The sequence below is a fragment of the Capricornis sumatraensis genome, chromosome 2 (assembly GCF_032405125.1).
Source record: "Capricornis sumatraensis isolate serow.1 chromosome 2, serow.2, whole genome shotgun sequence".
In the NCBI taxonomy this organism is placed as follows: Eukaryota; Metazoa; Chordata; class Mammalia; order Artiodactyla; family Bovidae; genus Capricornis; species Capricornis sumatraensis.
Window position 1 is genome coordinate 16,827,429 of NC_091070.1, and position 8,947 is coordinate 16,836,375.

The window sequence follows — 8,947 nt, forward strand, 5'->3', positions numbered from 1 at the left end:
AAGAGGGCAGCAGAAGATGAGATGGTTGGATGGCATCACTGACTCAATGGACATGAGTTTGAGCAAACTCTGGGAGATAGTGAAGGACAGGGAAGTCTGGTGTGCTGCAGTCCGTGGTGTCTCGAGGAGTTGGACATGACTTAGCAACTGAACAACAAATCATCTCATATAGATACAAAATTAAAGAAATTTTTAAAAAAATGTTTTTCTTGTGATGAGAACTCTTAGCAGTTACGCTCTTTAAAACATTTATATATATTAATAACATACAAAATAATTTATCATATTGTATGTTGCATCCCTAGTACTTATTTATAACTGGAAGTCCAATCCCCCTTCCTCTGGTAACCACAAGTCAGATCTCTCTATATGTTTGTTTGTTTTTGAAATATAATGTATCCCCAGCACTTAGAACAGAGATTGCGATAGTTTAGATGTGCAGTAAAAATTTCTGGGCTGAATTGTACTGCCCTGCTTCAAACTGAAAGCACATGGCACTCCCTCTATTCTTTAGCTTTCCCTCCCCTTAAAGTCCCAGGCTCCTGAGTATTCACTTTCATAGTTCACTCTCCTAATAGAAAAGGTGTTCTATATGCTTCTGGTTGAATTAAAAATGAATGAATGAGCCACTTGGTGCCTACTCATGTTGGTTTCTTTAGTTGAGTCCTCTTGCCTGGTCTTTAGGAACTTTCTGGTGCCCTCAGTGATGCAAACCCTGAAGCCACTTCCCCTGGAATTCTGGAGGGGTGGGCAGAAGCCATAACTTGAAATAGAGAAAACATCCTTGCCCTGCCGCTGCCCCTGATCAAGTCCTCAACATCCTTCACCTAGATTATTTTAAAAAGCTTCCTGAAAGGACCCAGGGGGCCATTCCCAAATTCTCTTAACTCATTCCCCACACCTGTGTCAAAGATGTCTTTGAAATGCAAATCTAATCCTGTCACTCCCCTGCTTAAAGTCCTTAGATTGCTTCTCCCTATCAGTAGGATAAAGTCCAAACTCTTCAGTGTGACCAGATAATCTGGCCTCTGGCTATGCTGTAATCCTCACTCTACTTGCCCACCCTCATTTGCACAGGTTCTGAGCTTCAGTAGCTTTCTTTCACTCCTTCACATCTTTGCCTGGGCTGTTCCCAGCTCCCGTTTGCCTGCTGCTGCTGCTAAGTCGCTTCAGTCGTGTCCGACTCTGTGCGACCCCATAGACGGCAGCCCACCAGGCTCCCCCGTCCCTGGAACTCTCCAGGCAAGAACACTGGAGTGGGTTGCCATTTCCTTCTCCAATGCATGAAAGTGAAAAGGGAAAGTTAAGTCGCTTAGTCGTGGCCGACTCTTAGCGACCCCATGGACTGCAGCCTACCAGGCTCCTCCATCCATGGGATTTTCCAGGCAAGAGTAATGGAGTGGGTTGCCATTGCCTTCTCTTAGGCACTCCTAATCATCCTCTACATACCTTGTGAATCCCTTCCAAATCCCATGTAGCAGAATTAACATATCTTTTCCGTTTTTCCAAAGCATGTGCCTGTATCTCTACATTGCATTGTAATGTCATTTTTACCTGTTTGTCTCCTCTACTGGGCAGAGTAGCAGGAGGAAAAGTAGACTTTGTTTTCCTGAATGCTCGGCACAGGATGCAGTCTCTGGTATTCTGTAGGTACTCAATAAATACAAGTGGAATGAACACAACTGCCATGCTGACAACACTGACGGATGCAGCTGAAGAGTCCAAAAACAGTGATCAGAAGTCGTGGCAATCTCTTGCAGGGGTAGCTGTTAATATTTGTTAATAGCTACTTAATTTTTGCAGTTTTCAATAATTAGTTTTTGAGATTCTCATTGACAGTTTAGAAGCTCAAGCCTGGAAATGTGGCAAAGCATTTCTCCTGGAGTTTCAGTCATCACCCAAGTTAATTAGATGTTACAATATCAGTTACTGCACACATGTAGGAGTGTACATGTGTGTGTACACACGTATCTGGTAACATGCAAAATTTATCTCACAGGATAAAGGTAGAAACTAATTTTCTTGAAATTCTCATATAAGCTTCCATGGAGCCCAAGGTCCACCCCAATCAGCTTATACCTTCTGTATTTAAAGCCTCCCAGAACACAGCATCATCTACTGGGACAGGAGTTGATGACTACAAGTTCATAAACTTGTGTTTATGGCAGGAGTCCTAAGAAAATTTTTAAATTTTTATGGTAAAATATATATTCAATATGGCATATAAAATACATGTGTGTGATTTAAAGGACAGGAATAAAAAAGAATACCCATGCTCACCATGCAACTTAAGAAATGACAAAGCCCTGTGTGACCCTCCTTTGCTGGTCATCCCAGAGTTAACCCCTGCTATACTGGACTGTATATTAACCATCTCCTTGTTTTCATCACAGTTTCAGTCTGCATGTGTCCTAAACTGTACACATGTTTTTGGCTCTTTAAACTGAGGAAAATATGTATTTACTTTCAAATCGTACAAGGAAAAAATATGTATTTCTAGGAAGCATAAATGGCTCAGTTAATTAAGAAAAATAAACACCGCAGAGAGGACATGTGCGTGCGTGCTCAGTTGTGTTGGGTCTTTGCAATTGAACCTGTGTCTCTTGCATCTCCTGCATCAACAGGCGGATTCTCTACCACTGTGCCACTTGGGAAACCCCACAAAGAGGGCAGCTCAGCCTAAATAATACACACAGTCTAATTTTTCTCTAACTGAAATCCTCCAGTATTCATAAGTGTGGCCTGAACTTCACACTCAATCCTTTCTTACATTTTTCCTAATATTTACCAGATGGTAGATGGGCCTAGAGCCTGGGGTCCATAGAGACTATATCCTATATTCTCTTTCTATTCTCATGATACCCAGATTTCATCCATCTATCTCTTCATTCATTTGTAATTAAAAATAATGAATGGATAAGTACTCAGCAATAATCTACACATTTGGGCCTATTTTTAAATGCAATATAAATGGAATCACAGTACCTGTATCATTCTGTGACTTAAGTCTTTCACTCAACATTATGCTTTGAGGACTTATCCATGGTGAATTGAGCTTTAAGCTCATCAACTTTCATTGCTGTGTTTCACAACATTCACTTTACTTCCCAAAATGAAGGAGAAGTTGCTAAAATTCAAGTGATGTTTGGGGGAAGTGATTTGGCCAGTGAGTTCTCACCAGCTCTGCCAGAGAAGGGGGCTTTGGGCCCAGCAAATGACCTCCCCAGACCTCTGCTGGAGGGAGAAGTCACAGCTTTCCTGCAGAGCTGAGATGCCATGTTTTTGGTGCTGAGCTGGTTTCCTCAAGAAACTTGAGGGACAGGGAGAAAAATGATCCCTTTGGTGCTGACTCCCTGGAGAATCTGGAAGCAGAGGTCGAGAGCGCTATGTAATGGGAGAAGCTGGATAATTCAGTCTCAAAATTTCAAGAGGCTCTGTGGATCCTTAGGCAACAGCAGAAGAGATGGTATTTCAAGAAGGTCCTCTCTGAGCTGGCTCTTCTGCGCATCTGAGTTGGGGTGGGAATGGGAGATGGCAGGGGGCAGCCAACCAGCTCCGGCCTCTATCTGCATATTCATCAGCCCCTCCCACCATCACCCCCATACTGGTTGGCTGTGCTAGGCAGCCCCCACTGTCCCCAGTGCCTGCGGCTGCTTCGGAGCTGGGTCTGTCAGATAGTGCCTTGCACTGAGAAGAGGTGGGAGGCTTCCCTCACCCAGCCACAGGCACCAGGCCTGCCTGGGGAGGAAGCAGGGAAACCAAAATCACTTCCTGACCATGGCTCTGTGCCCAAGGCTGGTAAAGGGTGGGCTGCTGCAGCTCCTGGGGTGGTGAACCCCACCTGGCTGAAGACCCTAGGACTGGACCTCCCCGAGGGCATCTTCTCCGTAAGTAACACCGTCTCTTCTGTTTACCTTGCTCGAGTACTTTTTTGGATGATGGTGGAATGCTTGCTATGAAAAATTTCAAGTATTCAGAAAACTGTAGAGATAAGGGTAACTATACCCATCTATAGACCCTTCACCTAGATTAATCATTGTTCATATGTTGCCGTATTTGCTTCATCTCCTTTTGTTGGCTGAAATACTTTTAAGCAAATCGCAGATCGTGAAACTTTTCACTCCTAATACCTCATTCTCTAATACCCTGGAATACATCTCCAAGCAGGTTTTTGTTTTTTGTTTTTTTTTTTTTTAAGATTTGTTGATGTGGAAGTCTAGAGTTTGTTAAAACATTTCTTCTGCTTTATGGTTTGGTTTTTTGGCCCCAAGGCATGTGGGATCTCAGCTTCCCAACCAGGGATGGAACCCACACACCCTGCATTAGAAAGTGAAGTCTTAACCCCTGGATCACTAGGAAAGTCCCTCCAAGCAGTTCTGAAGCCCTTTTTTCATTAGATTCTCAGACAGTCTTGAGTGAAGGGGTGATGATCATCCCTATTTTAGAGAAGCAGACAAGGCAGAAAATGTGCCTTGAGGGCAAATGGCTGGGAGTGGAGCCCAGACCTACCGTCAGCTCAGAGCACCCATCTCAGCCACAAGAAACGGACTCTCCCACTGAGCTGTGTTGTTCTAGACAGCAACTGACACATGGCAGCCACTGGCTAACCTTGGGCATGTCATGCCACCTCTCTGGGCTTCAGTGGCTTCATCCATAAAGCAAAGGCCTGGCTTGACGATCACGGATCGTCAGTGATGTTTTCACTGATTTTCAGAAAAGACAATGTAAAGAGTTTTTTTTTTTTTTAATGAAGCTGGATATTATGCCAGTCCTCTTTTTTAAAAACAGGGTGGTTAAGATTCTTTTTTTATGAAATAAAATGAGAGTAGATTTCAGTCTTTGTACACTTATTTTTTGTGCCCTTACCTGCAAATAAAGTGTCAGCAACTCTCAGGCTGATCCTTTTTTTTTTTTAATATAAATTTATTTTATTTTTATTTTTTTTTATTTTACTTTACAATACTGTATTGGTTTTGCCATGCATCAACATGAATCCCTTTTTTAATTATTATTTTATTAATGATTGAAATCTAAAAGTCTGGAAACACTTACTGTACCAGGGCATTCCCTAAGCCCATTCCAGTGCTAAAGTGCCAAGACTATGGGGCCTCCCAGACCTGCCCTAGGGGGAAAGGAAGCTTCAATTTAAGAAACACCTATTATCAGTGCTGGAGAGTGCAAGTTCAGGTACTGGGCATGTGTTAACATCTGCAATCCTCACCAAACCCCTAGGAAATGGCATTATCAACGCCATTTCACAGACAAAGAACCTAAGGAAAGAGGCAAAGTTAACTTGCATGAGAGCTGGTGAATCCAGCACAGTAGATGATTCCATAATTCACGAGCACTGGTCACACGGACCACCAGGGCTTCTGAAGGGATTATATCTCAGTCTGTCAGTGGTCAGGGCTGTGCCTACTGGGCCATCAGTCTGACCTCTTCTCACCATTTCCACTATTGGCCAGTGCAGCAGGCAGAGCTACTCAGGGCTGGACCAGAGATGAATGGGTGCCTCCGCTCCTGCCTACAGCCACATGAAACTAATGCAGGGGGCCACAAGAAGACGAAGCAGAGGTGAGGTCAAATGTGAAAACACCTTAGTAGAACATAAAAATGCTGTATGTCCTTGAGATATACCACCTAGCACAGGTCTTAGGTGGCAGCTAAAGTTTGCTGAGCCTGCTAAGGACTTGGATGGAAAGCTGTTCAGAAATACTATGGGTCAGGCAAAAATGCATTTGTATATAAGTGTGTGATTAAGAGATCATTATTATGAATCACTGGTGGTGGGCCCTTAGATCCCATGATAATCTGCTCAGGAGAGGCTGTTTCAGGATAAGGCTGCTGCTGCTAAGTCACTTCAGTCGTGTCCAACTCTGTGTGACCCCATAGACGGCAGCCCACCAGGCTCCCCCGTCCCTGGGATTCTCCAGGCAAGAACATTGGAGTGGGTTGTCATTTCCTTCCCCAATGCATGAAAGTGAAAAGTGAAAGTGAAGTCACTGAGTCATGTCCAACTCTCAGCGACCCCATGGACTGCAGCCCACCAGGCTCCTCCATCCATGGGATTTTCCAGGCAAGAGTACTGGAGTGGGGTGCCATTGCCTTCTCCACTTCCTTCCATATTTCTCCAACCATCTTGAGGCAGTGATCTACTAGGCTGGTCCAGTCAAAATCCAACTGAGTCTAGGAAGTGAATGAACAAAATCCTGCAAAGACAAACACTAAATTTTCCCAACCCAAACTTGGCAGGAACATTATCAAGGAAATAACAATAAACCTCGTATAAACCTTGGGCTGAGCATCAGTCACAGGGATGAGAATGAGTCAGTATCTCTTGGGCTTCACATGGTGCCTCTCATCTAAGGACTCCCTAGGGCCAATCTTGTTTTATTGACTGGTTCTCAGTGGCCCTGCTGGAGTCTGTCAGAAGTGTTTGCTGTTCCACAAGCGTGGACACATCACAGAAGGAGAGACATAACCTATGAGCTGCTGGTCTCACCCCAGCCTACCCTCTTTGTCCTCTTGGGGAAGAGCTTTTGGGAGAACTCAAGAGCGATTCTGTGGAAGGGCACAAACTCACAGAGAGAAAGGTTCTCAGGTTAAGAAGTGATCTGTGTTGTTGAGAATGCCCCAGACACTGACTTTTAAGCTGGTGCCCATGACTTCAAACACTTCAACTGAAAAGAAATGACACAGAGCTTCTTGCCTATGTCTGTTATTTACTTGAAATTCAACCTCGCCCGCATTTCACCCTTTCTAGTTATAAAATCCTCTATAACTTTGGAGTGATCTTATGAGGCCTGAGTTCTATGCTTGTGTTTGTAGCTGAATTTGCTTCTCCTGTCTGGTGCCCAGAAATGTATGTCTGGGAAAGAAAAATGCCTAGATCCCATTTTTTAGAGCAGTTTTAGGTTCCTGGCAAATTAACCAGAAAGTACGGAGATTTCCTATATATTCTCTGCCCCTAAATATTCACAGCGTCCCCTGTAAATGCAAGTTTTTAATTATTCAAGGCAAGGGATCCCTTTTTAAAATTACAAGAGTGAGAACATACCCATTAAAAATATGGAAAATATAGAAAAGTTAAAAAAAAAAAAGAGAAAAAAATTACCTAAGGTTCCATCACCCCCAAAGAACTATTGCTAACAATTTAATATATTTCCTTCTCATGCTTTTTTCCTTTGTATTTTTAATGTGATTTTTCTCTCCCCCTATTTATTATAAAATAATATCCTACAAACTCTTCTCAAACATGATTTTTTAAATGACTGTATGACATAGCATCACATAGATGATACCATACTTTATAATTTATTTAACCACTCTCTACTCTTATAAATAATAATAAGGTAATCATTGTTACATAAATCTGTGGGTATCACATCAATTTTCTTTTTTTAATTTTTAAAAATGTATTTTATTTTTTAATAATGTCTTGATTTTACTTCTTAGATGTAGAGTCATCGACTCAAATGACATAAACATGTTTAAGTTTCATAATATATGCAACATAACTATTTCTCCCAAACTATATGAAAAATGAGCAAGAGATACAAATTATGAGATAACATTTTCACCTGTCATGTTGGTGAAGATTTAAAAGACTGACACTGATAAAGAACTGACATGCTCGGTGTTGGTGAGGATGAGATCATATGTGTTCTTTTAAAGATATGTTGGTAAGAGAGCAAACTATTTAAAAGTATATGTACAAGTAATGCATGAGTACCTTCTGATGAAACTTCAATTAATACAGAAATATACAGTTACAATTAAAAATTCTCCTTCAGACCCTCATCTTTACTCCCAATCAGTTGATACATTTCTAGAGGGCAGGTGGGTGACAAGTATGAAAGTATATGTTGAACATAAGTTCAACATATACCTAGTTTCCCAGAATTTCCACTTCCAGAAATGTAACATAAGAAAATAATATGTTTCCAAGGATATAGATAGGAATGTTCATCTCAATACCATCTCAATAATAAAAACAGCTAACACATCAGCAATTGACTATGTGCCAGGAACTGTTCTAAATCCATGACATACGTTAACTCATTGGATCCTTACAACAGCCCTGTGATAACAGTGCATATTATGGTTATTCCTGTTTTAGTGAGAGGAAGGCTGAGTACCAAGAGGTCCCCAAGCTAGTAAGTGGCTCTAGGGATTCAATCTGGGCAGGCAGCCCCATGTCTGGGTCATGGAGTGGCCACTCTTGGTCTCCTCTGCAAACGAGCTCCATCATCAAGTGCCCTCATCCCTGCCAGCCGTGGGTTTCTGTCGAGGTTCCCACCAGCCCCTCCAGCGGCTCAGCCAGTGGCCACCCATGACCACCAGGGCTCCCTGGGTTTCACTTTCAGTAACAACTTTTGCAGAGGTGCCCAGTACCCTGGGGACGCCAGCCCCTACCACCCCAGACCCCTCAAGGTCGACTCAGGCACTGATGGGCCACCTTCTTTTCCAAGAAGTCCACACCACTATTCATGGCCACGGTGTGGAGGTCCTCAGTCCCCCAGCATCCAAAGGCATGGTCACCTGTGACCTGGCTTGGAAAACAATGAGGAAGCAGCAGCCTGGTGGCCACCCCAACAAAACCAACACCAGCCCCCCATCCAGAGTGGTCACCGCCAGCCACTGGGCTTCCTTCCAAGGCTCTAGGCACTAACAGCCCTGCCCCACCCCTCCCCTTCCCCCAGCCCCCGACCTCAAGGCTTCACGGGCAGTAGCCAGCAGAAGCAGCTCCATTCTTTAATATCAAAACAGCAGAACGCCAAAAAGGAAGTTAAGAGGATCTCCTTTACTATTCAAGGCACACGAGAACCTTCCCGACACCCCATAACTCTGTGCCTGGCACCAAGAGGAAAGTCAACCAGCAAAAAATTAAAAAAAAAAAAAAATCCAAGCAGACTCCAGGGTCCATGCTCTCAACGCCTCTCTACGG